The 24,842-nt window shown below is 59.4% G+C and overlaps 1 protein-coding gene across 1 annotated transcript in view; it reads left to right on the plus strand.

Moving 5' to 3' along the window:
* The first annotated feature begins 832 nt into the window (after positions 1-832).
* The window catches only part of SHANK3 (SH3 and multiple ankyrin repeat domains 3), a 153,583-nt gene continuing 129,573 nt past the window's right edge, over positions 833-24,842 (plus strand). The window contains exons 1-2 of the mRNA XM_041401084.1: positions 833-883; positions 13,411-13,459. The gene's annotated coding sequence lies outside the window, so the exon portion shown is untranslated. The remainder of the gene's footprint in view (positions 884-13,410; positions 13,460-24,842) is intronic.

A 24,842-nucleotide genomic window follows, 5' to 3' on the forward strand; every position in this document is an offset into this window, starting at 1 on the left:
TGGCCGGGGCAGTGCCACAGCGGGCGCCACAGCCAGGGCACCGCCTGTCCCCGTGTCCCTCTGTCCCCGCGTCCCTCTGTCCCCGTGCCGGGCCTGTCCCCGCCCGGGTCCCGCAGGAAGGGACAATCCCGGTCCCGCCAAGGTGTTTCCTGCGCTGCCGATAGGGCCGGGCAGCGCGTCCGGAGCTGGAGTGACCCCACAGCTGGCACTGCCACCAAAGCCGGGCACTGCCCCCGCAGCTGGCACTGCCACCAAAGCCGGGCACTGACCCCGCAGCTGGCATTGCCACCAAAGCCGGGCACTGCCACCAAAGCCGGGCACTGACCCCAGAGCTGGCACTGCCCCCAGAGACCCCAGAGCGGGCACTGCCCCCACAGCGGGCACTGACCCCAGAGACCCCAGAGCTGGCACTGCCACCAAAGCCAGGCACTGACTCCAGGGACCCCAGTCCATGCAGCATGTCCCCGCAGCTGGACATGCCGCATGCCCCTGTCACCCGCAGTCGCCTGTGCCCCTGTACTGCCCTGTGCCCCATCCCGACTGGCGGTGCCCCGCGGCCGGAGGGCGGCCCGGGCTGTCCCCTGTGAGCCCCGCTGTCCCCTGTGAGCCCCGGGCTGTCCCCTGTGAGCCCCGCTGTCCCCTGTGAGCCCCGGGCTGTCCCCCTGTCCCCTGTGAGCCCCCCTGTCCCCTGTGAGCCCCGGGCTGTCCCGCTGTCCCCTGGCCGGGCAGGACGCGCCCGGGGGCGGTGGCCTCGGGTCCGGGTGTCCCTTCCTGGCAGGAAAGGGGCCGAGCGGAGCCGCCGGGGCCGGGAGTTTCCTGCGGGATCCGGCCCCGCGGGCGCCAGCAGCGGAGCGGCCGCCGGCCGAGAGGGGCAGCGAGCCAGGTAACGGCACCGGCCCGGGGGTCCCGCCGCCCCCCGAGCGCGGGGCTGGGGCTGCCCCGCTCCCCCCGGGGCTGTGCGGCCGGGACCCGCCCGGTGCCCTCGGAGGGGCCGGGGAGGTGCCGGTGCCTCGCCCCGGGGTCACCGGGCGGGTTTCGGGGGGCACCGGGGGGCACCGAGGAGCTCTGGCTGCCCGGCGCGGGGGTCGCCGCCTGCCCCCCGCCCCCGCGGCTCATCCCGGGAGGGGGGAGAACCCGGCGGGGCGGGGCGGGAGGAACCGGGGGACACCGAGAAACGGGGGAGGCACCGGGGGAGGCGGGATGCGCCGTGCCGGGGGTCGGGGGCGGGAGCGCGGGGGATGCTCGGGGGCCGCGGGGGCGGGAGCGGGGCCGGCGCCGGGAGCGGCGGGGATGGGCGTGGGGTTTTTGGGGACCGGAGGCCGAGGCTGCGGGGGCTGCGATGTGCCCGGGGGGCGCGTGGGCAGCGGGAGCGGCGGGGTTTGGGGGGAGAAAAGCGGGGAACGGGGCGTGCTCGGGGCTCCTGCCGGGATTTTGGGGGCGGATTGTTCCCGGGAACGGGAGGCGGCGGCAGAGTTTGGGGGGTGCCGGGGGGGGGGGGGTTTGTGGCCCGGGCCTGGTGTTGGTTTTGCCGCTCCCCCGGCTGTGGTTTGGGCAGGAGGGGGTGGATCTCCCCCGAAAAAACGCGATTTTCTGGCTCGGGAAGTTGCGCAGGGAGTTGTGCCCGGCCCGGATGGCTCAGGAGCTGCTCCCGGCCCCCGGGGGGTGCAGGACGGCCCCGAGCAGGGCTTTGATGGGATTTGTGGCGTCTGTGGGGCTCTCTTCCTTCCTGGGCCTCAGCCGGTGGATTTGCCCCCCCGATGTCTCGGGAAAAGTGAATTTATCCCTCTCTGCTCCTCCCAGCCCGGGTCTGAGGAAGGAGACTCCAGAGCTGAGCAGGTGCAGGTCCCCTCTGGGTTTTCCCTGGATAAAACTTCCCTAAAAACTTCTGTCCTCCTGTCCTGTGGGTGGTGGAGGCAGCAGATTCCCGAAATTCCTCCTCGGAGCCGCTCTTACGTAACTCGGGGGGCTCTTTGTGCTCCCTGCACCTGCACGGGAGCCCTGGGCCAGGCCAAAGGGGCAAAAAAGGCACCGAGGAGGGGCCTTTTATTCCCGGAAAATGATCCTGGGATGCTTTGGGTGGAAGGCTGTTTAAAGCTCATCCCCATCCATGGACACTTTTCAGTCTCCCGGGTTGCTCCAGCCTGGCCTTGGGCACTCCCAGGGATGGGGCACCGCTGTTATTTTGGGGTTTTTTTTGGTGTTGCCGAGCAGCCTGAAAGCCCTAAACGTCCCAGCACGTGGATAATTCCTGAATATTCTCAATATTGTGGGAATTCTGGCGTGAACCCCCCCCGCCCCAGCCGCCTGTGTTTGGTGCTGCGCTGCTCGCTCGTGCTCCGGGGGGGACACAAAACCGCCCAAAACCACCCGAACCCCCCCAAAACGGCTCTGGCAGAGCCGAGCAGCCCTACGCTACGGAACGTTCTGCCGAGATTTCCAGCCCCTAAAAATTCCCAGCGCTGCCTCCCCCGCGCGGCACCACGTGCGGGCGGCGAGGCACGTGTGGAGCGCGAGTGCGGGGAGGGGGCACGGCCGGGGGTGCCGGGCTCCTCTTCCCATCTCCTGAATTCCAGGGATGCAGCCCGGGCTCCTCTTCCCATCCCCTGAATTCCAGGGATGCAGCCCGGGCTCCTCTTCCCATCCCCTGAATTCCAGGGATGCAGCCCGGGCTCCTCTTCCCATCCTCTGTATTCCAGGGATGCAGCAGCCCGGGCTCCTCTTCCCATCTCCTGAATTCCAGGGAGGCTGCCCGGGCTCCTTTTCCCATCTCCTGCATCCCAGCGAGGCTGCCCGGGCTCCTTTTCCCTCTCTCTGTATTCCAGGGATGCAGCCCGGGCTCCTCTTCCCATCCCCTGCATTCCAGGGATGCAGCCCGGGCTCCTCTTCCCATCCCCTGCATTCCAGGGATGCAGCCCGGGCTCCTCTTCCCATCCTCCCCCGAAAAAACGCGATTTTCTGGCTCGGGAGCTGAAGTTGCGCAGGGAGTTGTGCCCGGCCCGGATGGCTCAGGAGCTGCTCCCGGCCCCCGGGGGGTGCAGGACGGCCCCGAGCAGGGCTTTGATGGGATTTGTGGCGTCTGTGGGGCTCTCTTCCTTCCTGGGCCTCAGCCGGTGGATTTGCCCCCCCGATGTCTCGGGAAAAGTGAATTTATCCCTCTCTGCTCCTCCCAGCCCGGGTCTGAGGAAGGAGACTCCAGAGCTGAGCAGGTGCAGGTCCCCTCTGGGTTTTCCCTGGATAAAACTTCCCTAAAAACTTCTGTCCTCCTGTCCTGTGGGTGGTGGAGGCAGCAGATTCCCGAAATTCCTCCTCGGAGCCGCTCTTACGTAACTCGGGGGGCTCTTTGTGCTCCCTGCACCTGCACGGGAGCCCTGGGCCAGGCCAAAGGGGCAAAAAAGGCACCGAGGAGGGGCCTTTTATTCCCGGAAAATGATCCTGGGATGCTTTGGGTGGAAGGCTGTTTAAAGCTCATCCCCATCCATGGACACTTTTCAGTCTCCCGGGTTGCTCCAGCCTGGCCTTGGGCACTCCCAGGGATGGGGCACCGCTGTTATTTTGGGTTTTTTTTTTGGTGTTGCCGAGCAGCCTGCAAGCCCTAAACGTCCCAGCACGTGGATAATTCCTGAATATTCTCAATATTGTGGGAATTCTGGCCTGAACCCCCCACCCCCCGCCCCAGCCGCCTGTGTTTGGTGCTGCGCTGCTCGCTCGTGCTCCGGGGGGGACACAAAACCGCCCAAAACCACCCGAACCCCCCCAAAACGGCTCTGGCAGAGCCGAGCAGCCCTACGCTACGGAACGTTCTGCCGAGATTTCCAGCCCCTAAAAATTCCCAGCGCTGCCTCCCCCGCGCGGCACCACGTGCGGGCGGCGAGGCACGTGTGGAGCGCGAGTGCGGGGAGGGGGCACGGCCGGGGGTGCCGGGCTCCTCTTCCCATCTCCTGAATTCCAGGGATGCAGCCCGGGCTCCTCTTCCCATCTCCTGAATTCCAGGGATGCAGCCCGGGCTCCTCTTCCCATCTCCTGAATTCCAGGGATGCAGCCCGGGCTCCTCTTCCCATCTCCTGAATTCCAGGGAGGCTGCCCGGGCTCCTTTTCCCATCTCCTGCATCCCAGCGAGGCTGCCCGGGCTCCTTTTCCCTCTCTCTGTATTCCAGGGATGCAGCCATCTTTCCTTACGCCAGGGGAGAATTTTGGACTCCCCCTGTCCTCTTCTGCATTCCTGGGCTCCTTTTCCCTCTCTCTGTATTCCAGGGATGCAGCCCAGGCTCCCTTTTCCCTCCCTCTGTATTCCAGGGATGCAGCCCGGGCTCCTTTTCCCTCTCTCGGTGTTCCAGGGATGCAGCCCGCATTCCTTTTTCTCCCTCCTGTATTCCAGGGAGCAGCCTGGGTTCCCTTTCCCACCTCCCAGTGTTCCAGGGAGGCATCCTGGGCTCTTTCCATCCTTACGCCAGGGGAGAATTTTGGACTCCCCCTGTCCTCTTCTGCATTCCTGGGCTCCTTTTCCCTCTCTCTGTATTCCAGGGATGCAGCCCGGGCTCCTTTTCCCTCTCTCGGTGTTCCAGGGATGCAGCCCGCATTCCTTTTTCTCCCTCCTGTATTCCAGGGAGCAGCCTGGGTTCCCTTTCCCACCTCCCAATGTTCCAGGGAGGCATCCTGGGCTTCCCTTTCCCCTCTCTCAGTATTCCAGGGATACGGCCCGGGCTCTTTCCATGTTCCAGGGATGCTGCCTCAGCTCCCCTTCCCTCTCCTGTATTCCAGGGATGCAGCCCGGGCTTCCCTTCCTCCCTCTCTCCGTGTTCCAGGGGAAACCTGGGCTCTCATTCCCGTTTCTCGGGGTTCCATTCCCCCCTTCTCCTCTCCTGTATTCCCGGGAGCAGCTTGGATTCCCCTTTCCCTCTCCCAGTGTTCCAGGGAAGCAGCCCGAGCTCCTTTTCCCTGTCTCAGTGTTCCAGGGATGCAGCCTGGGCTTCCCTTTCCTCCCTCAGTGTTCCAGGGATGCATCCTGGGTTCTTGGATGCAGCCCGGGCTTCCCTTCCTCCCTCTCTCCGTGTTCCAGGGGAAACCTGGGCTCTCATTCCCGTTTCTCGGGGTTCCATTCCCCCCTTCTCCTCTCCTGTATTCCAGGGATGCAGCCCGGGCTTCCCTTCCTCCCTCTCTCCGTGTTCCAGGGGAAACCTGGGCTCCCTTTCCCATCTCTCGGGGTTCCATTCCCCCCTTCTCCTCTCCTGTATTCCCGGGAGCAGCTTGGATTCCCCTTTCCCTCTCCCAGTGTTCCAGGGAGCAGCCTGGGCTTCCCTTTCCTCCCTCAGTGTTCCAGGGAGCATCCTGGGTTCTTTCCATGTTCCAGGGAGCATCCTGGGTTCTTTCCATGTTCCAGGGAGCATCCTGGACTCTCCCAGTGTTCCAGGAAGCAGCCTGGACTCCCCCTCTCCTCTCACAGTTTCCAGGGAGCAGCCCGGGCTCCTTTTCCCATCTCCCAATGTTCCAGGGATGTATCCTGGGTTCTTTCCATGTTCCAGGGGAGCAGCCCGGGCTCCTTTTCCCTCTCAGTGTTCCAGGGAAGCAGCCTGGGCTTCCCTTTTCCATCTCACGGCGTTCCAGGGATGCAGCCCAGGCTCCTTTTCCCATCTCCCAGTGTTCCAGGGAAGCACCCTGGGCTCTTTCCATGTTCCAGGGAGCAGCTTGGACTCCCCCTCTCCTCTCAGCATTCCAGGCAAGCAGCCCAGGCTCCTTTGTCATCTCCTGGTGTTCCAGGAGCCATCCTGTGCTTCCCTTTCCTCTCTCCGTGTTCCAGGCTCCTCTTCCCCCTCTCCTGTATCCCAGGGGAACAGCCTGAACTCCCCTTTCCCTCTCACATTCCAGGGAGCAGCCTGGGCTTCCCCTTCCCCTCCCTCAGTGTTCCAGGGAAGCATCCTGGGTTCCTTTTCCCATCTCCCAGTGTTCTAGGGAGGCATCCTGGGCTTCCCTTTCCTCTCTCTCAGTATTCCAGGGATGCAGCCTGGGCTCTTTCCATGTTCCAGGGACGCTGCCTCAGCTCCCCTTCCCTCTCCTGTATTCCAGGGGAGCATCCCGGGCTTCCCTTCCTCCCTCTCCCCGTGTTCCAGGGGAAACCTGGGCTCCCATTCCCATCTCTCCATGTTCCAGGCTCCCCTTCCCCTGCCCTGTATTCCAGAGGGGAATTCTGTTCTCCCCTCCCCTCTCCAGTATTCCAGAGGGGAATTCTGTTCTCCCCTTTCTCCTCTCCCAGGATTCCATAGAGGAATTCTGTTCTCCCCTTTCTCCTCTCCTGTATTCCAGGGAAGCAATCCAGGCTTCCCTTCCTCCCTCTCTCCGTGTTCCAGGGGAAACCTGGGCTCCCATTCCCATCTCTCCATGTTCCCCTGCCCTGTGTTCCAGAGGGGAATTCTGTTCTCCCCTTTCTCCTCTCCCAGTATTCCAGAGGGGAATTCTGTTCTCCCCTTTCTCCTCTCCTGTATTCCAGAGGGGAATTCTGGTCTCCCCTCCCCTCTCCAGTATTCCAGAGGGGAATTCTGTTCTCCCCTTGCCCTCTCTGGCCGTGATGGATTTGGGGTGGAGCTCAGGGATCCGTGTGCAGTGGGGCTGCTCCCGGATTTTCCAGGGAAAAGCCGTGGGTGGAGGGTCCTTGGAGCGCTCCGGGTCCTTTCTGCACGGGAGGTGAGGAAAATTGGGAATGGGGGTGAGCAGAGCCAGGGAATGGGGACAGGATCCTGTTCTCTTCCTGCTCTCTGCTGCTCCAGCTATCTCTGAATTCCCCAAATTCCCTGAATTCCCTGAATCCCCTGAAATTCCTGAATCTCCTACATCCCCTGACTCCCCTGATTCTCTGAATTCCCCAAATTCCCCAGATTCCCTGAATTTCCTGAATCTCCCACATCCCCTGACTCCCCTGATTCTCTCAATTCCCCAAATTCCCTGACTTCCCTGAATTCCCCAATTCCCCGAATTCCCTGAACCCTCTGAATCCCTGAATCCCTAAATCCCCATAATCGCTGACTCCCCTGACTTCCCAAATTCCCTGAATCCCTGATTTGCCTGAATCCCCGAATTCCCTGAACCCTCTGAATCCCTGAATTCCTAAATCCCCATAATAGCTGACTCCCCTGAATCCCCCAATTCCCTGAATCCCTGATTCCCCTGAATTCCCTGAATCCCTGACTCCCCCAATCCCCTAATCCCCTGCATCCCTCAATCCCCGAATTCCCAAATCCCCGGATCCCCGATTCCCCTGACTCCCTGACTCCCTGAATCCCCGAATTCCCGACTCCCCGGATCCCCGATTCCCCTGACTCCCTGACTCCCTCAACCCCCGAATTCCCGAATTCCCAACTGCCCGGATCCCCTGAATCCCCTGCATCCCTCAATCCCCAAATTCCCGACTCCGGGATCCCCGATTCCCCTGACTCCCTGACTCCCTCAACCCCCAAATTCCCGACTCCCGGATCCCCGATTCCCCTGACTCCCTGACTCCCTCAACCCCCAAATTCCCGACTCCCGGATCCCCGATTCCCCTGACTCCCTCAACCCCCGAATTCCCGACTCCCGGATCCCCGATTCCCCTGACTCCCTGACTCCCTCAATCCCCAAATTCCCGATTCCCCTGACTCCCTGACTCCCTCAACCCCCGAATTCCCGAATTCCCGGATCCCGAGCTCCCTCCCCCCCGGCGCGGGAGCGGGAGCCGCAGCTAAAAGGAGCACAAAGAGTAAATTGCCACCATCCCACTCCCGGAGGCAGCGCGGCTCTGTCACCGCTGTCACCGCTGTCACTGTGACAACGGGCACGGCTCGGGGGCGGGCGGTGCCGCCCCGGTGACAGCCCCGCAGCTCGGGCAGGGGACAGCGGGTGGCAGTGGGTGGCAGCGGTGGCAGCGAGTGGCGCTGGGTGCCAGGCCGGCTGGCAGCTGGTGGCAGAGGGTGGCATCTGGTGGCGGTGGGTGACAGCAGGTGGCAGCAGTGGCAGTGGGTGCCAGGCCCGGTGGCAGTGGTTGCAGAGGGTGACAGCAAGGGACAGAGGGTGGCACTGGCCAGGCCTGGTGGCAGTGGGGGCAGTGGGGGCCAGGCCTGGTGGCAGTGGTGGCAGTGGGTGCCAGGCCTGGTGGCAGCTGGTGGCAGTGGTGGCAGAGCAGCAGAGCAGCCAGGCCTGGGGACAGAGGCTGGCAGCAGGTGACAGAGAGTGGTAGTGGGTGACAGAGGGTGGCACTGGCCATTTCTGGTGGCAGCGTGTGGCAGAGGGTGGCAGCAGCCAGGCCTGGGGACAGAGGCTGGCAGCAGGTGACAGAGAGTGGTAGTGGCTGGCAGAGGGTGGCACTGGCCAGGCCTGGTGGCAGCGTGTGGCAGAGGGTGGCAGTGGCTGACAGAGGGTGACAAAGGGTCGGGTGGCAATGGGTGACAGTGGGTGGCCGTGCCAGGCCGGGTGACAGCGTGTGGCCGTGCCAGGCTGGGTGACAGCGGGTGGCAGTGCCAGGCTGGGTGGCAGCGGGTGACAGCGTGTGGCCGTGCCAGGCCGCCCGGCTGGCGCTGGGGACAGCAGGGACGCGCTGTCGGTAACCCGAGCAGGGAGCGGCCGGTTCCTCTCTCATGAAATATTGAGGGCCCCGGCGGCTCGGTGACACCGGGGTGGCCCTGGCGCGTGACTCGGGGACAAACGGGGCCGTGCGGGGCCCGGGGGTGGCAGGGCGGTGCTGGCAGGGCTGGGGTCCCGGGAGGGCACCCCAAAGATGTCCCCTGCACCCCACAGGTGTCCCCTACACCCCAAAGGTGTCCCCTGCACCCCAAAGATGTCCCCTGCACCCCGCAGGTGTCCCCTACACCCCAAAGATGTCCCCTGCACCCCGCAGGTGTCCCCTACACCCCAAAGATGTCCTCTGCACCCCGAAGATGTCCCCATGGCACCCCAAAGTGGCCCCCTGCACCCCGCAGGTGTCCCCTGCACCCCAAAGATGTCCCCTGCACCCCACAGGTGTCCCCTGCACCCCGCAGAGCCCCCTGCACCCCAAAGATGTGCCCTGCACCCCGCAGGTGTCCCCTGCATGGCCCCGCACAGTCCCGGCGGGGAGGGGATGCTGTTGTGGGGGGCACTTTCAGGGAATCCCAGAATCCTGAGTCCTAGAACTCCAGAAGCCCCAAATCCCAGAAATCCAGGATTTCAGAATCCCCAAATCCCAGAATCCAGGATTTCAGAATCCCAGAATCCCGAGTCCTAGAACTTCAGTATCCCAGAACCCCAGAATCCCCAAATCCCAGAATCCAGGATCTTAGAATCTCAGAATGGCAGAACTCAGAATCTGAGAATCCCAGCACCCAGAATCCCCAAATCCCAGAATCCAGGATTTCATAATCCCCAAATCCCAGAAATCCAAATGCCAGAATCCAGAACATCAAAATCCCAGAACCTGAGAATCCCAGAATCCCCAAATCCCAAAATCCAGGATTCCAGAATCTCAGAATCCAAAATTCCAGAATCCCAGAATCCTGAGTCCTAGAACTTCAGTATCCCAGAACCCCAGAATCCCCAAATCCCAGAATCCAGGATCTTAGAATCTCAGAATGCCAGAACTCAGAATCGGAGAATCCAGGATTTCAGAATCCCCAAATCCCAGAAATCCAAATGCCAGAATCCAGAATCCCAGAATTCCAGAACCTGAGAATCCCAGAATCCCCAAATCCCAACATCCAGGATTCCAGAATCCCAGAATCTCAGAATCCAAAATTCCGGAATCCCAGATTCCAGAACCCCAGAATCTTAGAATCCAAAATTCCAGAATCCCACAATCCAGAACCCCAGAATCCCACAATCCAGATCCCAGAAATCCACGATCCCATAATCCAGAACCCTAGACTCGAGAATCCCAGAATCCCAAAATGCCTGAACCCCACAATCCCAGAATCTCAGAATGGAATCCCAGATTCCAGAACCCCAGAATCTTAGAATCCAAAATTCCAGAATCCCACAATCCAGATCCCAGAAATCCACGATCCCATAATTGAGAATCCCAGAATCCAAAACCCCAGAATCCCAAAATGCCTGAATCCCACAATCCCAGAATCTCAGAATCCAAAATCCCATATTCCCACAGTCCAGAATCCCGCAATCCAAACCCCCAGAACCTCAGAATTCCAGAAGCCCAGATCCCAGAATTATTTATGTTGGAAAAACCCTCCAAGGTCACCAAGCCCAAGGACCCGTGCCCGGTCCCCAACCCAGAGCCCTGAGTGCCACATCCAGGAATTCCCTGGACACCTCCAGGGACGGGGACCCCAACACTTCCCTGGGAATCCCATCCCAAATTCCAGTGGAATTTTCACGCTGGGATTAGAAGAACCAGGAGACCCCGATGGGTTTGGACTCAGTGCCGGGCACCAAAAACCCCAAAAACGGAGTTTGGGGTCTGGGCTGGCTGCCGCCTCATCCCATAGGAAGGGCTGGCATTCCTGCCTTTTTTTTCGGGAATGATTTCAGCTTCCAGGCCTGGATCACTCTGCTTTTTCTGGAAACCCTCCGGGGAGCGGCAAGAATGGCCGGAAGCGCCGTCGGCCGCTCGTTCCCTCCCGCAGGAAACGCCCGCGGCCCTTCCCGGCCCCGCGGCCGCGTCCTTGGGATGATCCCGCCTGGAAAAGCGACTGGAATCCGGGATGAGGCCTGCGGGGTCCTCCCCGTGTGGTTCCCGATCCTTTGGAGGGTCCCTGGGGGATCCCGTTGGGATGGGAGATCCCGGAGCTCTCCCTGGTGTCGCTGCCATCCTCAGGGGACAGGGGGGCGGCAGCGGGAGGTGACGATTTTTCCGGATCCGTGGATGAGTTTTGTTTTCCCGGAAAAACTGGGCCTGGTTTGGGGTTTTTTCCTAGGGAATTTTCTGGAAAAATGTGAGGGTTGGGATGGGAACAAGAAGCCCAGAATCCTCAGGAATGTGAGGGTTGGGATGGGAACAAGAAGCCCAGGATCCAGGGTCCTTGGGAATGTGAGGTTTGGGATGGAACGAGGGTTCCTGGATTCCTGAGAATGTCGGGGTTGGGATGGGAATGAGAATCCCAGGATCCTTTGGGAATGGGAGGGTTGGGATGTGAAGAATCCCAGAATGCAGAATCCTCGGGAATGTCAGGGTTTGGATGGGAGAAGGATCCCAAAACCCAGGATCCTTTGGGATTTGAGGGTTGGGATGGGAACAAGGATCCCAGGATCCTCGGGAAAGCCGGCTGCAAACCTCCCGGATCTCTGGCACAATTCATTCCCTGTGCCGAGTTGAATTTCTTGGGGGCCGATGAAAAACTCTGGAATCTTCTCCCTCCCGTTCCCAGGAGGAGAATCTCCTCCTGCCAGCATCCCATTTCTCTTCCCGGCGCCTCTGGAATCGCTGGATGCGCATTCCCAGGGCTGGAATTCCAGCCGGGCGAGCCCTGAAGAAGGGCTGGAGAGCAGGAAAATCCCTCCCGGTGCTGCCGTGACCCCCGGAGCCACCACGGGAGCGCCTCCCCCTCCGGAACCTCTGGATCCGGCTGGGAATTCTCTCCTTGGCGCTTCCTGCCAGGCAGGGAAGCGTTTCCTCCCCTTCAGCGCCAGATCCCACGGGATTTTCCGCTCCCGCTCAGGATGTCACGGCTCTTATCTCACTCCCCTCTCCTCTCCCAAATCCCGAGGTGGCGATTCCGCCTTTTCCTCCCCCTTCCCGCGAGTTCTCCTCGCCCTTTGGTCGCTCTTCCCTCCTGTTTTGGGTTTTCCTGGGATTTGTGTTTTACGGGAAGCTCAGGCTGGGAAGGCCTGGGCTGCTCCCAGTCCTTTCCTGGGCTCTGGAGCAGCCAAAATCCGGGATTTTGGGGTGTTCCTGGTGGGAAGGAGCCTGTGGGGGTGTTTTCCCTCATCCCAAAACCAGGATTCTCTCGGGGAGCTTGGATGTCCCTGCAGGCAGAGCATTCCCTGGATATTCCCAGGAACCTTTCTGTAGATCCTACAAATCCCAGCGCCGCTTCCCTGCCCCCAAAAGTGTCCCCTGAGCTGGTGACAGCGGCAGCCGCGGCCGCTCCGGCCCCTCGGGAATTCCGCCAGCGTCGTTTTCCACACCAGCCGCGACTTCTCCAGGTGCAGGAAGGAGGAAACCTTGGGAAACATTCCCAGGATTCCGGCCAGACACCTGCGTGGCGCTCCAGGAGTTTTGGGGCACAAAGGGCGCCCTGGGCACGGCCCTTTTCTCCCTTTTTCCCCCCTTTCCCCCCTTTTTCTCCCTTTTCCCCCCTTTCCCCCCTTTTCCCCCCCTTCCCGGCTCGCAGCAGCTGCGGCGCTCGGAGAATTCCCAAGCCATGCATTTTTAATTCCCCAAGAACCAGCAGCCATTTCAGCGCCCGCCCCGAGCGCAGCTTTGGTGGCGGCGAGCTGCCCCAGAGGCTCCCTGGATGTTCCCATTCCCTGGATGCCCTTCCTGAATTTCCGGGCTGGAGGTGGGCGCCGGCCCCGTGGAGGAAGGGAAAGGGGAGACCCCCGTGGGGACATTCGGGGCCGGTGGCACCGAGGGGAGGCTGGGAGTGAGCCGGGAGAGGATCCTGCTGGTCCGGGGTGGGAAAAGTGGATCCCGCTGGTCCGGGGTGGGATTGGTGCTGGAGGATCCCAGTGATCCAGAGTGGGAAAAGTGTGGGGAGAACCCCACTGATCCATGGTGGGAGAGGTGGAGGATCCCACTGATCCAGAGTGGGAAAAGTGGAGGAAGCAATCCCATTGATCCAGAGTGGGAAAAGTGTGGGAAGAACCCCACTGATCCATGGTGGGATTGGTGCTGGAGGATCCCACTGATTCGGGGTGGGAAAAGTGGAGGATCCCACTGATCTGGGGTGGGAAAAGTGAGGATCCCACTGATCCCAGGTGGGAAAAGTGTGGGAAGAACCCCACTGATCCATGGTGGGGTTGGTGCTGGAGGATCCCACTGATCCCAGGTGGGAAAAGGGTGGGAAGAACCCCACTGATCCATGGTGGGATCGGTGCTGGAAGATCCCACTGATCCGGGGTGGGAAAAGCATCCATGGTTCCTGCTGAGCCAGGTCCTTGCATCCATCATCCCTCTCCCTGATCCCTGGGATGTTCCCTGGAGCTCTCACTGGGACAGCACGAGATAAGGATGGGTTCCTGTGGTGGGAATTCTCGGGATAAGGATGGGCTCCTGTGGTGGGAATTCTCAGGATAAGGATGGGTTTGTCTGTCAGGAATTCTCGGGATAAGGATGGACTCCTCTGTCAGGAATTCTCAGAGCTCAGAATTTGACTTCCTTGTGACACCAGATGTGCCCTTCCCTGTCCCTGCTGTCCCTTTTCTGGGAATTCTCCCATTGCCACCCGCGGTGTCCACGGATGCATTTCCAGCGTTCCTGTTCCCGGGAATGCTCTGACCTGTCCCCTCTGTCCCCCGCAGGTGGATGAGGAGGGAGAGCTGTGAGCCCGGCCCGTGACTCTCCTGCCAGGTGAGCCTTTCCTGGGAATGCGGCTGGGAATGGCCCTGGGGCCGGGGATCCCGCCGGGAATGGCCCTGGGGTGGGGAATCCAGCCGGGAATGGCCCTGGAATGGGGGATCCAGCCGGGAATGTCCCTGGGGCGGGGGATCCAGCCGGGAATGAGGCTGGGAATGGCCCTGAGGTGGGGATCCAGCCGGGAATGGCCCTGGAACAGGGGATGCAGCCAGGAAACTCCTCTGGGGATCAGGAGTGGGAGATGGGGGCAGGAATGAGAAAACCTGGGAAAGGGTGAGAAAAACATACTGAGAAAGGCTGGGAAAAACAGAAAAACTGGAAAAGGCTGGAAAAAAAACTGGGAATGGCTGGGAATGGCCCTGCGGCCTGGGATCCAGCTGGGAATGGCCCTGGGGCCGGGGATCCAGCCAGGAATGGTTCTGGGGCCGGGGATCCCGCCGGGAATGAGGCTGGGAATGGCCCTGAGGTGGGGATCCAGCCGGGAATGGCCCTGGAACAGGGGATGCAGCCAGGAAACTTCTCTGGGGATCAGGAGTGGGAGATGGGGGCAGGAATGAGAAAAACTGGGAAAGGATGAGAAAAACATACTGGGAAAGGCTGGGAAAAACAGAAAAACTGGAAAAGGCTGGAAAAAAAACTGGGAAAAGCTGGAAAAGGCTGGCCGGGCTCAGAGCGGTCCCTGCAGGCAGTAACAGGAATGGGAAAAGGCTGGAAAAGTTGGGAAGGGCTGGGAAAAACTGGAAAAGGCTGGGAAAGACTGGCAGGGCTCAGAGCGGTCACTGCGGGCAGGAATGGGAATGGGAAAAGTCGGGAAAGGCTGAAGAAAACTGGGAAAGGCTGGGAAAAGCAGGAAAAGGTTGGGAAAAGCTGGAAAAGACTGGGAAAAGCTGGAAAAAACTGGCAGGGCTCAGAGCGGCTGAAAAAAAACTGGGAAAGACTGGGAAAAGCAAGAAAAGGTTGGGAAAAGCTGGAAAAACTAGGAAAGGCTGGAAAAAACTGGCAGGGCTCAGAGCAGTCCCTATGGGCAGGAATGGGAATGGGAAAAACTGGAAGAGGCTGGGAAAAGCTGGAAAAGGCTGGGAAAGGTTGGAAAGGGCTGGGAAAGGTTGGAAAGGGCTGGGAAAGGTTGGAAAGGGCTAGGAAAGGTTGGAAAGGGTTGGGAAAGGTTGGAAAGGGCTGGGAAAGGTTGGAAAAGGCTGGCAGGGCTCAGAGCACTCCTGGCTCAGGTGTGGAGAGTTGAGGGCAGGAATGGGAATGGGAAAAGTTGGGAAAAGCTGGGAAAGGCTCCGAGCGGTGCCGACTTTGAGCAGGAGTGGCTGCGGCTCTGGATGTGCCACCAGCAGGAAAATCCCACGGGAATGTGGCTGGGCAGGAGCCGTGGGGATTCTCCCGGACCCTTTGGAAGCGCCGGCTGCCGCTGGCACCGGTGGCACTGGGATGGGGACAGGGAGGGGACAGATGTCCCAAGGAGGTGACAAAGGAAAAGTGTCCGGATCCTCCTGATCCAAACCCTCCCTCCAGGGGGTTTTTCCTTAGGGATTTTCCCAATCTCTGCCCCGACCTCTTGCTGTGGCCCTCAGAGTTCCTGTTCCTGGAAAAGATCCAGATCCCAACCCCGATCCCAATCCTGATCCCAATCCCAATCCCAGTCCTGTTCTCAATCCCAAACCCGATCTTAGTCCTGATCCATCCCAATCCCAATCCTGATCCCAATCCCAAACCCAATCTCAATCCCAAACCAAATCCTCATCCCAATCCCAAACCCAGTCCTGATCCTGATCCCAATTCTAATTCTAATCCCAAACCAGCCCCAGGACTTTCTGCTGTTCCTGCCTGGAGCTGCTCCTGGCGCTGGGAATCATTGGGATTTGGGATTCCAGCTCCTGTCCCCAGGCTGATCCCATCCCATCCCATCCCATCCCATCCCATCCCATCCCACCCCATCCCATCCCAGGGATGCGCTGGGAATTCCCGCAGGGACACCCCAGGAGCTCCCGGTCCCTTCCCTGCCCGTGCCAGGCTTTGGGATGAAATCCTGGGAAGCGGGGATCAAACCAAGGAACGGGAATTCCAGCAGAGCCCAGGGGGCTTCTCCCGGCTCCAGCCTCATCCCAGAACCTCTGGAATGTGCTCCCAGTGCTTTATTCCCGGCCATTCCAAAAGCCGTTTTCCCACTCCAGGCGCTGCAGGCGCTTCCCCGCCGGCTGTGGGAGGGAATGCGGGAACGTGGGAATGCGGGAATGTGGGAATGCGGGAACGTGGGAGCTTTCCCAAGCTGTTCTCCCTCTGGAATGCGTCTGGAGTCTCCCGCTGGTGCCAGACTCGCGGGATCTCGCGGCGGGGTGACGGCGCCGTTCCCCCATTCCCTGGATTTCTCTGGGGTTTCTCCGTAATTCCTGGGATTTCTTCCTGATTCCCAGAATTTCTCCTTGATTCCTGATCCCCATTCCCTGGATTGCTCCGTAATTCCTGGGATTTCTTCCTGATTCCCAGAATTTCTCCTTGATTCCTGAGGTTTTGCCTCAATTCCCAGAATTTCTTAGCGATTCCTGGAATTTCTCCCTGATTCCCTGGGTTTCTCTCCGCTTCCCAGAATTCCTCCCAGATCCACGGGATTTCTTTGTGATTCCCTGAATTTCTCCCCAGTTCCTGGGATTTCTCCCTCATTCCCAGAATTTCTCCCTGATTCCCTGGATTTCTCCCAGATCCATGGGATTTCTTTGTGATTCCCAGAATTTCTCCCCAGTTCCTGGGATTTCTCCCTGATTCCTGGGATTTCTCCCTGATTCCTGGGATTTCTCCCTCATTCCCAGAATTTCTCCCTGATTCCTGGGATTTCTCTGTAATTCCTGGGATTCTTCCCTGATTCCCACGATTTCTCCCCGATTCCTGGGATTTTGCCCCAATTCCTAGAATTTCTCCATGATTCCCATAATTCCTCCCCAATTCCCGGAATTTCTCTCTGATTCCCGGAATTTTTCTCTGATTCCTGGAATTTCTCAGATTCCCAGAATTTCTCCCCAGTTTCTGTAATTTCCTTGCTATTCCCATCATTTCTCTCTGATTCCTGGGATTTCTCCACGATTCCCATAATTCCTCCCCAATTCTCAGAACTTCTTTCTGATTCCTAGAATTTCTCCTCAGTTCCCAGAATTCCTTCCCAATTTCTATAATTTCTCCTCAATTCCCAGAATTTCTCCCCGATTCCCGTAATCTCTCCGCGATTCCCGGAATTTCTCTCTGATTACCCGAATTTCTCCTCAATTCCTAGAATTTCTCTCTGATTCCCAGAATTTCTCCCCAATCCCTGTAATTCCTGCCCCAATTCCCAGAATTCCTCCGCGATTCCCATAATTTCTCTTCAATTCCCAGAATTTCTCCCCAATCCCTGTAATTCCTGCCCCAATTCCCAGAATTCCTCCGCGATTCCCATAATTTCTCTTCAACTCCCAGAATTTCTCAGATTCCAGTAATTTCTCCCCAATTCCTGTGATTTCCTTGCTATTCCCAGAATTCCTCCCCGATTCCCATAATTTCAACTCCCAGAATTTCTCTCTGATTCCCGTAATCCCTTCCAATTCCCAGAATTTCTCCCCGATTTCCTCAATCCCCCCAGATTCCCGGAATCTCTCCGCGATTCCCGGAATCTCTCCGCGCTTTCCGTCTCCAGTTCCCGGGATTTCCCGGTGACCCCCGGCGCTTCCCGGTGCCGTTTCCCGGGATTAGCGCCGAGCAGATGGAGCGGGGCTGATCCCATTAGCGGCCCGCCCGGGGGGGGCCGCGCTCCCGCCTCCCCCGGGATGTTTTTCCCGGCTGGAAAAGCCCGGATCCAGCCCTGGGTGGCTCCCAGCCCTCGGGCAGCGCGGAATTCCCGGGAACAGGTGAGATCCGGCTGCCGGGATGGGCGGCACCGACGCTCCCGTGGCATTCCCGGAGATTCCCGGCGGTTTGGGGGCAGCGGGGACAGGGCCACGCCAGGCCTGGCAGTGCCACCAGCGAGCTGTCCCGGGTGGCACCAGCGGGGTTTCCTGGGATGAGAGCGGGAATCGTGGGAGCTGCCAGCTGGGATTTTTGTCCCCGCGTCCCTGGTGGCATCTGCGGGTTGTCCCTGCGCGGCTCCCGGCCTGCTCCTCTCCCCATCCTTGGGAATGTCGCTGCTCCAGGCGGGAGCTGCGGGACAGGAGGGGCTGTCCCCATCCGGGGATCTCTGGGATCGCTGGGATCTGTGGGTCCTGGAATGCTCCAGCCCTGCCAGGGATTTCCCGTGTCCCGTCCAAGCACAGCTCTGTCCCCTTTGTCCGCCCTGTCCCCAATCCCTGTCCCATCTGTCCCTGTGTCTCCTCTGTCCGTGTCCCCTCTGTCGCTGTCCCCTCTGTCCCCTCTCTTGCTGTCCCTCTGTCCCCATTCCTGTCCTCCTGTCCCTCTGCCCCCGTACCCTCTGTCCCCTCTGTCCCTGTCCCCATTCCTGTCCCTCTGTCCCCGTACCCTCTGTCCTCTCTGTCCTGTCCCTCTGTCCCCTCTGTCCCCTCTGTCCTGTCCCTCTGTCCCCTCTGTCCCCTCTGTCCCTCTGTCCTGTCCCTCTGTCCCCTCTGTCCCTGTCCCCATTCCTGTCCCCTCTGTCCCTCTGTCCTGTCCCCATTCCTGTTCCTCTGTTTCTTTCCCCATTCCTGTCCCCCCTGTCCCCCTGTCTCTGTCCCCCTGTCCCTGTCCCTCTGTCCCTCTGTCTCCCTGTCCCTCTGTCCCCATTCCTGTCCCTCTGTCCCCCTGTCCCTCTGTCCCCGCGGGTGCGCAGGTCCCGCAGTGCCGCGCGTGGCGCTGTGGTTTCCATGGTGACGGTGCCGGGAATGTTCCCATGGATACGGAGCGGGGTGGGGGAGCCCCGAACGGGGGGGGACATTCCCAAAACCGGGGGACATTCCCGAACCCGGGGGGACATTCCCGAAACAGGGAGGACATTCCCGAAACAGGGAGGACATTCCCGAACCCGGGGGGACATTCCCAAAACTGGGGGGACATTCCCAAAACTGGGGGGACATTCCCGAACCCGGGGGGACATTCCCGAACCCGGGGGGATATTCCCAAAACCAGGGGGACATTCCCGATCCAGAGGGGCTGTTCCCGGGATGGGGGAGGTCACGGGGGAGGCCCCAAATCTGTGGCCTGTCCCCAAAATCTGTGGCCTGTCCCCAAAATCTGTGACCTGTCCCCAACCCCTGTCCTGTACCCAAATCCCTCTCTTATCCCCAAATCTCCCTCCTGTCCCCAAATCCCCTTTTTTGTCCCCAGACTCCTGTCTTGTCCCAAAATCTCCCTCCTGTCCCCAAAATCTGTGTCCTGTCCCCAAACCCCTGTCCTGTCCCCAAATCTGTGTCCTGTCCCCAAACCCCTCCCCAGGGGCTGGGACCACCGAGAATTTTGGGATTTGGTGGCACCAAACTCTGGGATCATCCTGGAAGGGCCGGGCAGGGATGGAGCAGCTCTGGCAGGAAAATCAGGAATGTTTGTGCTGGAACAGAGGAGCTCCAGGAAAATTGGGAATGTTCATCCTGGAACACAGGAGCTCCAGGAAAACTGGGAATGTTCATCCTGGAACACAGGAGCTCCAGGAAAACTGGGAATGTTCATCCTGGAACACAGGAGCTCCAGGCTGACCCAGTTTTGGCTTCCAGCGCCTGAAGGAGCTGCAGGAAACAGGGAGAGGGAAAAATCCCAGAGGATGGAGAGACAGGACACAGGGAATGGCTCCCAGTGCCAGAGGGCAGCCATGGATGGGATCTTGGCCATGAGGAATTCCTGGCTGGGCTGGAATTGCCAGAGCAGCTGGGGCTGCCCCTGCATCCCTGGAATGGGGTTGGAGCAGCCTGGGACAGTGGCAGTTGTCCCCGAGAGGTGGCACTGGGTGATTGTTAATGTCCCATCCCAAACCATTCCCTGATCCTATTCCAGGAATCTGGAGCATCCCAAAAAACTCCGCCCGGAATTCTTCCCACGGGATCCCTGGAATCGCCCCCAGCCCGGGTGGCCCTGTCCCTGTGCCGGACATTTGGGGACACCGATGTCCCCGGGATGTCCCCCTTGTCCGGCTGGTGTCCCCAAGGGGGTGGCGCTCGCCCTTTAATGCCCGGCCCCTCTGCGGTGTCCCAGTGCCCCGGGAAGAGCGGGAGAGGAAAAATCCATGGAATTACCCGGCAGGCGCTGGGGACACTGCGGGGACACTGCGGGGACACTGCGGGGACACTGCGGCCACCCGCGGGCGATCGATGCTCCCCGCGCTGTCCCCGTGTCCTGGCACGGGCGGGGACGCCGGGGCGACAATCCTGATCCTGTCCCTTCCCTTTTCCTGCTCCTGTCCCTGTCCCTTCCCCTGCTGTCCCTTTCCCTGTCCCCTTCCCCGTCCCCTTCTGTCCCTGTCCCTGTCCCCCCTTTCTGTCCTTTCTCCTGTCCCTGTCCCTTTCCCTGTCCTTTCCTCTTCTGTCCCTTCTCTTGCTGCTGTCCCCTGTCCCTGTCCCCGTTCCCGGGTTTGTCCCCTCTCCTGTCCCTCCCCCTGCTCCTGTACCTGTCCCGGTCCCTGCCCCCTGTCCCTTGTCCCTGTCCCCTGTCCCCGTTCCCGGGTTTGTCCCCTCTCCTGTCCCTCTCCCTGTCCCTCTCCCTGTCCCTCCCCCTGCTCCTGTACCTGTCCCGGTCCCTTCCCCCTGTCCCTTGTCCCTGTCCCCTGCCGGGTTTGTCCCCTCTCCGGTCCCTCCCCCTGCCCCTGTCCCTGTCCCGGTCCCTTCCCCCTGTCCCTTGTCCCTGTCCCCGTTCCCGGGGTTGTCCCCTCTCCTGTCCCTCCCCCTGCTCCTGTACCTGTCCCGGCCCCTTCCCCCTGTCCCTTGTCCCTGTCCCCTGCCGGGTTTGTCCCCGAGCCCCCCCGCGGTGACAAAGGACACGGCGGGGCTGGCCCGTGTCCCTGTCACGTGGCTTGGGGACAGCAGCGGTGACCTCTCCGTGCCCAGATAAGCGCGGGGACAGCCTGGCAGGGCTGGCACGGGGCTGGCACCGCACCAGCGACCGGCCCCGGTGGCACTGCCAGCCGCGGTGGCACTGCCAGCCCCGCGGGGGTGGCACGGCGGGGACACGGCAGGACAGAGCAGCGCGGTCCCCGTGTGTGTCCCCGTGTCCCCGTGTCCCCGTGTCCCCATTCCCGAGGCTTCCAGGGTCACTCAGGAACGGCCCCGCGGGTGACAAACGGCGCCGATTGTCCCCGGGCCCGGGGGACAATTGCCGAGCATTCCGGGAGGGACTGGATCCCTGATCCTTCCCAGGATCCCTGACCCAGGAGAGGCTTCGGCTCCCCGGTGCTTCCAGGCTTCCAGATCCTTCCGGGGCAGGGATTGGATCCCAGATCCTTCCAGAGCAGGGATTGGATCCCAGATCCTTCCAGGGCAGGGACTGGATCCCAGATCCTTCCAAAGCCGGGATTGGATCCCAGATCCTTCCAGGGCAGGGATTGGATCCCAGATCCTTCCGGGGCAGGGATTGGATCCCAGATCCTTCCAGAGCAGGGACTGGATCCCAGATCCTTCCAAAGCAGGGATTGGATCCCAGATCCTTCCAGAGCAGGGATTGGATCCCAGATCCTTCCAGAGCAGGGATTGCATCCCAGATCCTTCCAGAGCAGGGATTGGATCCCAGATCCTTCCAAAGCAGGGATTGGATCCCAGACCTTTCCAGGCTCCCCTGAGAATTCCAGATCAGCTTTTGTTCCCCTGATCATTCCAAGTTTGGTTCCCTTGATCCTTCCAGGAGAGGATCTTGTCCCACCGATCCTTCCAGGTTTCATTCCCCCTGGGAATTTCCCTTCCCAGGGAGGGTCTGGATGCCTGATCCCTCCAGGATCCCTGATCCAGGCGAGGGTTTGGATCCCTGATCCAGCCAAGGCTGTGACTCCCTGAACCTTCCAGGCTGTCCAGATCCTTCCAGGTGAGGGTCTGGATCCCTGATCCTTCCAGGCAAGGGATTGGTTCCCTGATCCAGATGAGGGTTTTGGCTCCCTCACCCTTCCAGGGCAGGGTTTGGCTCCTCTGAGAATTCCAGGCGAGGGTTTGGTCCCAGATCTTTCCAGGTTTGGATCCCTGATCCTTCCAGGCTCCCTGATCTTTCCAGGGAAGGGATTGGCTCCCCTGAGAATTCCAGGTGGGGGTCTGGATCCTTGATCCAGGTGAACCTTTGGCTCCCTCGTTCTTCCAGGGCAGGGATTGGATCCCAGATCCTTCCAGAGCAGGGATTGGATCCCACATCCTTCCAGGTTTCATTCCCTTGATCCTTCCAGGTGAGGGTCTGGATCCCTGATCCTTCCAGGATCCCTGATCCAGGTGAGGCTTTGGCACCGGAGCCACAGGGTTGGATCTGGCTCTGGAAGGGCAGGAATTGTTTGGGATCCCTGGAAAGGCAGGAATCATTTGGGATCCCTGTAAGGGCAGGAATTGTTTGGGATCCCTGGAAAGAAGAGCAGGAATCGTTTGGGATCCATGACCCCTCTCCCTTGTGGCCGGGCAGTGAAAATTCCAGGTCTGGAAAATCCCAGTTGGGATTTTCCCAGCTCTTCCTGGGCCCATTCCCAGAGATCCCAGAGATCCCAGCAGGACACCAGGTGTCCCTTGGCCCTGTCATTCCCGGCTGTTTTTCCCAGGAAAAGCTCAGGAACAGCCTCACCTGGGCACACACCGAGCCAGGTGCTTCCCAAAAACCTTTTTCCCAAAGGATCCCGGATTTTCCGGATCGGGATGTGGGAGAGGGGAGGAGGCAGCAGCTTCCCAGCCATCCCTGGGCCTGGGAAAACTGGGAAAGTTGGGAAAGGGAGGGAATTTAACCCCAATTCCACCAGGGAAAAGTGCCAGGCCCAGGGGAAAATTCCAATCCCAGGGGGAAATTCCAGTTCCAGGGAGAAATTCCAATCCCAAGGAAAAGTTCCAATCACAGGGAGAAACTCCAATTCCTGGGAAAAAATTAATTCCCTGGGAAAAGCGTCAATCCCAGGAAAATTCCAATCCTGGGGAAAAAACTCCAAATCCCAGGGAAAAGCTCCAATCCCAAGGAAAAGCTCCAATCCCAAAATTTCAATCCCAAAATTTCAATCCCAGGGGAAAATTCCAATCCCAGTGAAAAACTCCAATCCAATCTGAAAATTTCCCCAAAAGTAATAAAAAAAAAATCCCCCAAAATTCCCATCCTTTTTCCAGCAAGTCTCCCCATCCCGCTGCCCTTCCCAGGGTTCTCCCAGTTTCCAAGTCTCCCCATCCCGCTGCCCTTCCCAGGGTTCTCCCAGCTGGATTCCCTTTGGAATTTCCCTCTGAATTTCTGTTCTCTCTGGAATTTCTGTTCCCTATGGAATTGCTGCTCCCGGCACTGGAATTCGGGGAAGGCTCCGGATTTATGATCCCAAAATGATGGGAAGAAGGGCAGGAAATCTGGGAATTCTGTTCCCACAGGAAAAGGTGGGAAGGAGGCTCTGCTCTGACCCTCTTGGGAACGCTCAGAAATCCAAGGAAAGCTCAAAAATCCAAGGAATTTTCAGAAATCCAAGGAAAACACCACTGCAGGGAAAAAAAAAAAATCTTGGAATATTTTTTCTAGCTCCCTTGGATGCTTTTCCACCCAGTTTTTTTTTTTTTTTTTTTTTTTTTTTTTTGGTTTTTTTTTTTTTTCCCCTGCTGTGGGAATGAGACTCTGGGCTGTAATTCCTAAAATATTCCATGGATTCATTGGGAGTGGAACTTTTTGTGAGCAGAGAAGTGGATTTAAGGAGGGAAAATGACTCCGCAAAACGGAATTTGGAGAATTATTCCATTGCGAAATTTTTTCCAGCCTTTCCCAGATGGGGCCTTAAAATTATTAGGAATTAAGGAGGGATATTAAAAAAAAAAAAAAAAAAAAAGGGAAAAATCCTGGGGATCTCCATCTGGAGCGCTCCATTTGTGGGATAACGAGGCAGAGAGAGGGGAAAAATGGGAATAAATCAAATCCAGGATTTGGGAAAGGGGAGAGGAGAGTTTGGGATGGGATCGGGGTGTGGATGCAAAGGGATCTAGAGGGATCCAGGGTTTTCCTGTCTATCCCAGGCCACAGGGCAGGAGCATCCCATAATTTTCCCTGTTTATCCCAATTTTTCTCCTTCCCAAGAGCGTTTTCCCGGCTGGAATTTTGGGGTTCTCCTGCTCTTTTTCCTCATCCCTCAGGGTGGGATCCCAAAGTCCCTTTGTGGGGTCCCTTAAGGGGATGGATCCTGCTGGGGGAATTCCATGGAATTCCTGGGGAGATTCCATGTGAAAAGTGGCGCTGATCCCGGAAAACTCCTGGGAATGGGCCCAGCTGGGGGAATTCCATGGAATTCCTGGAGAGATTCCATGCAGGAGCAGGGTTGGGGGTCCCAAAATCCCTCTGTGGGGTCCCTTTAGGGGATGGATCCTACTGGGGGAATTCCATGTGAAAAGCGGGGCTGATCCCGGAAAACTCCTGGGAATGGGCCCTGCTCGTGGAATTCCATGGAATTCTTGAGGAGATTCCATGTGAAAAGCGGGGCTGATCCTGGAAAACTCCCGGGAACGGGCCCTGCTGGGGGAATTTTTGGGATCCAGGGGTCCCTTTGGAGATTTCTCGTGGGGAATTTCTCCTTCCTGGGGGTATTCCAGAGGGTCTCTGTGGGAATGTCCGTGTCCATCCCGGGGATGCATTCCCAAGGGATGATCCCTGCTGGGAATGGGGGGTTCCAGGCTCCCTTCCCAGATTTCTCCATCCTTGGGAATGGCTCTTCCTGGGGAATTCCAGAGGGTCCTTGTGGGGGTGTCCCTGTGCATCCTGGGGGTCCCTTCCCAAATTTCTCCTTAGGAATGGTCTTTCCTGGAGACATTCCAGAGGGTCCCTGTGGGAATGTCCGTGTCCATTCCTGGGGATCCTTTCCCAAGGGATGATCCCTGCTGGGAATGGGGGGTTCCAGGCTCCCTTCCCAGATTTCTCCATCCTTGGGAATGCCCTTCCTGGGGGGGGTTATTCCCGGGGGTCCCTGTGGGAATCTCCATGGGGAGAGTGGGATTTCACTCCTGGACCTTTCCTGACAACCGACCCTTCCCGGGGGGACATTCCAGAGGGTCCCTGCGGGAATGTCCGTGTCCATCCCGGGGATCCTTTCCCAGGGGATGATCCCTGCTGGGAATGGGGAGTCCCAGCCTCCCTCCCCAGATTTCTCCATCGTTGGGAAGGCCCTTCCTGGGGGGGGGTATTCCCGGGGGTCCCTGTGGGAATGTCCGTGTCCATCCCGGGGGTCCCTTCCCAGATTTCTCCCTCCTTCGGTAGCGGGCTCTCCCACCCTCCTTCGCCAATCCCGGGGCTCCCTCTCCGGGAT

Source organism: Onychostruthus taczanowskii, unplaced genomic scaffold (genome assembly GCF_017590055.1).
Source record: "Onychostruthus taczanowskii isolate IOZ18803 unplaced genomic scaffold, ASM1759005v1 scaffold184, whole genome shotgun sequence".
In the NCBI taxonomy this organism is placed as follows: domain Eukaryota; kingdom Metazoa; phylum Chordata; class Aves; order Passeriformes; family Passeridae; genus Onychostruthus; species Onychostruthus taczanowskii.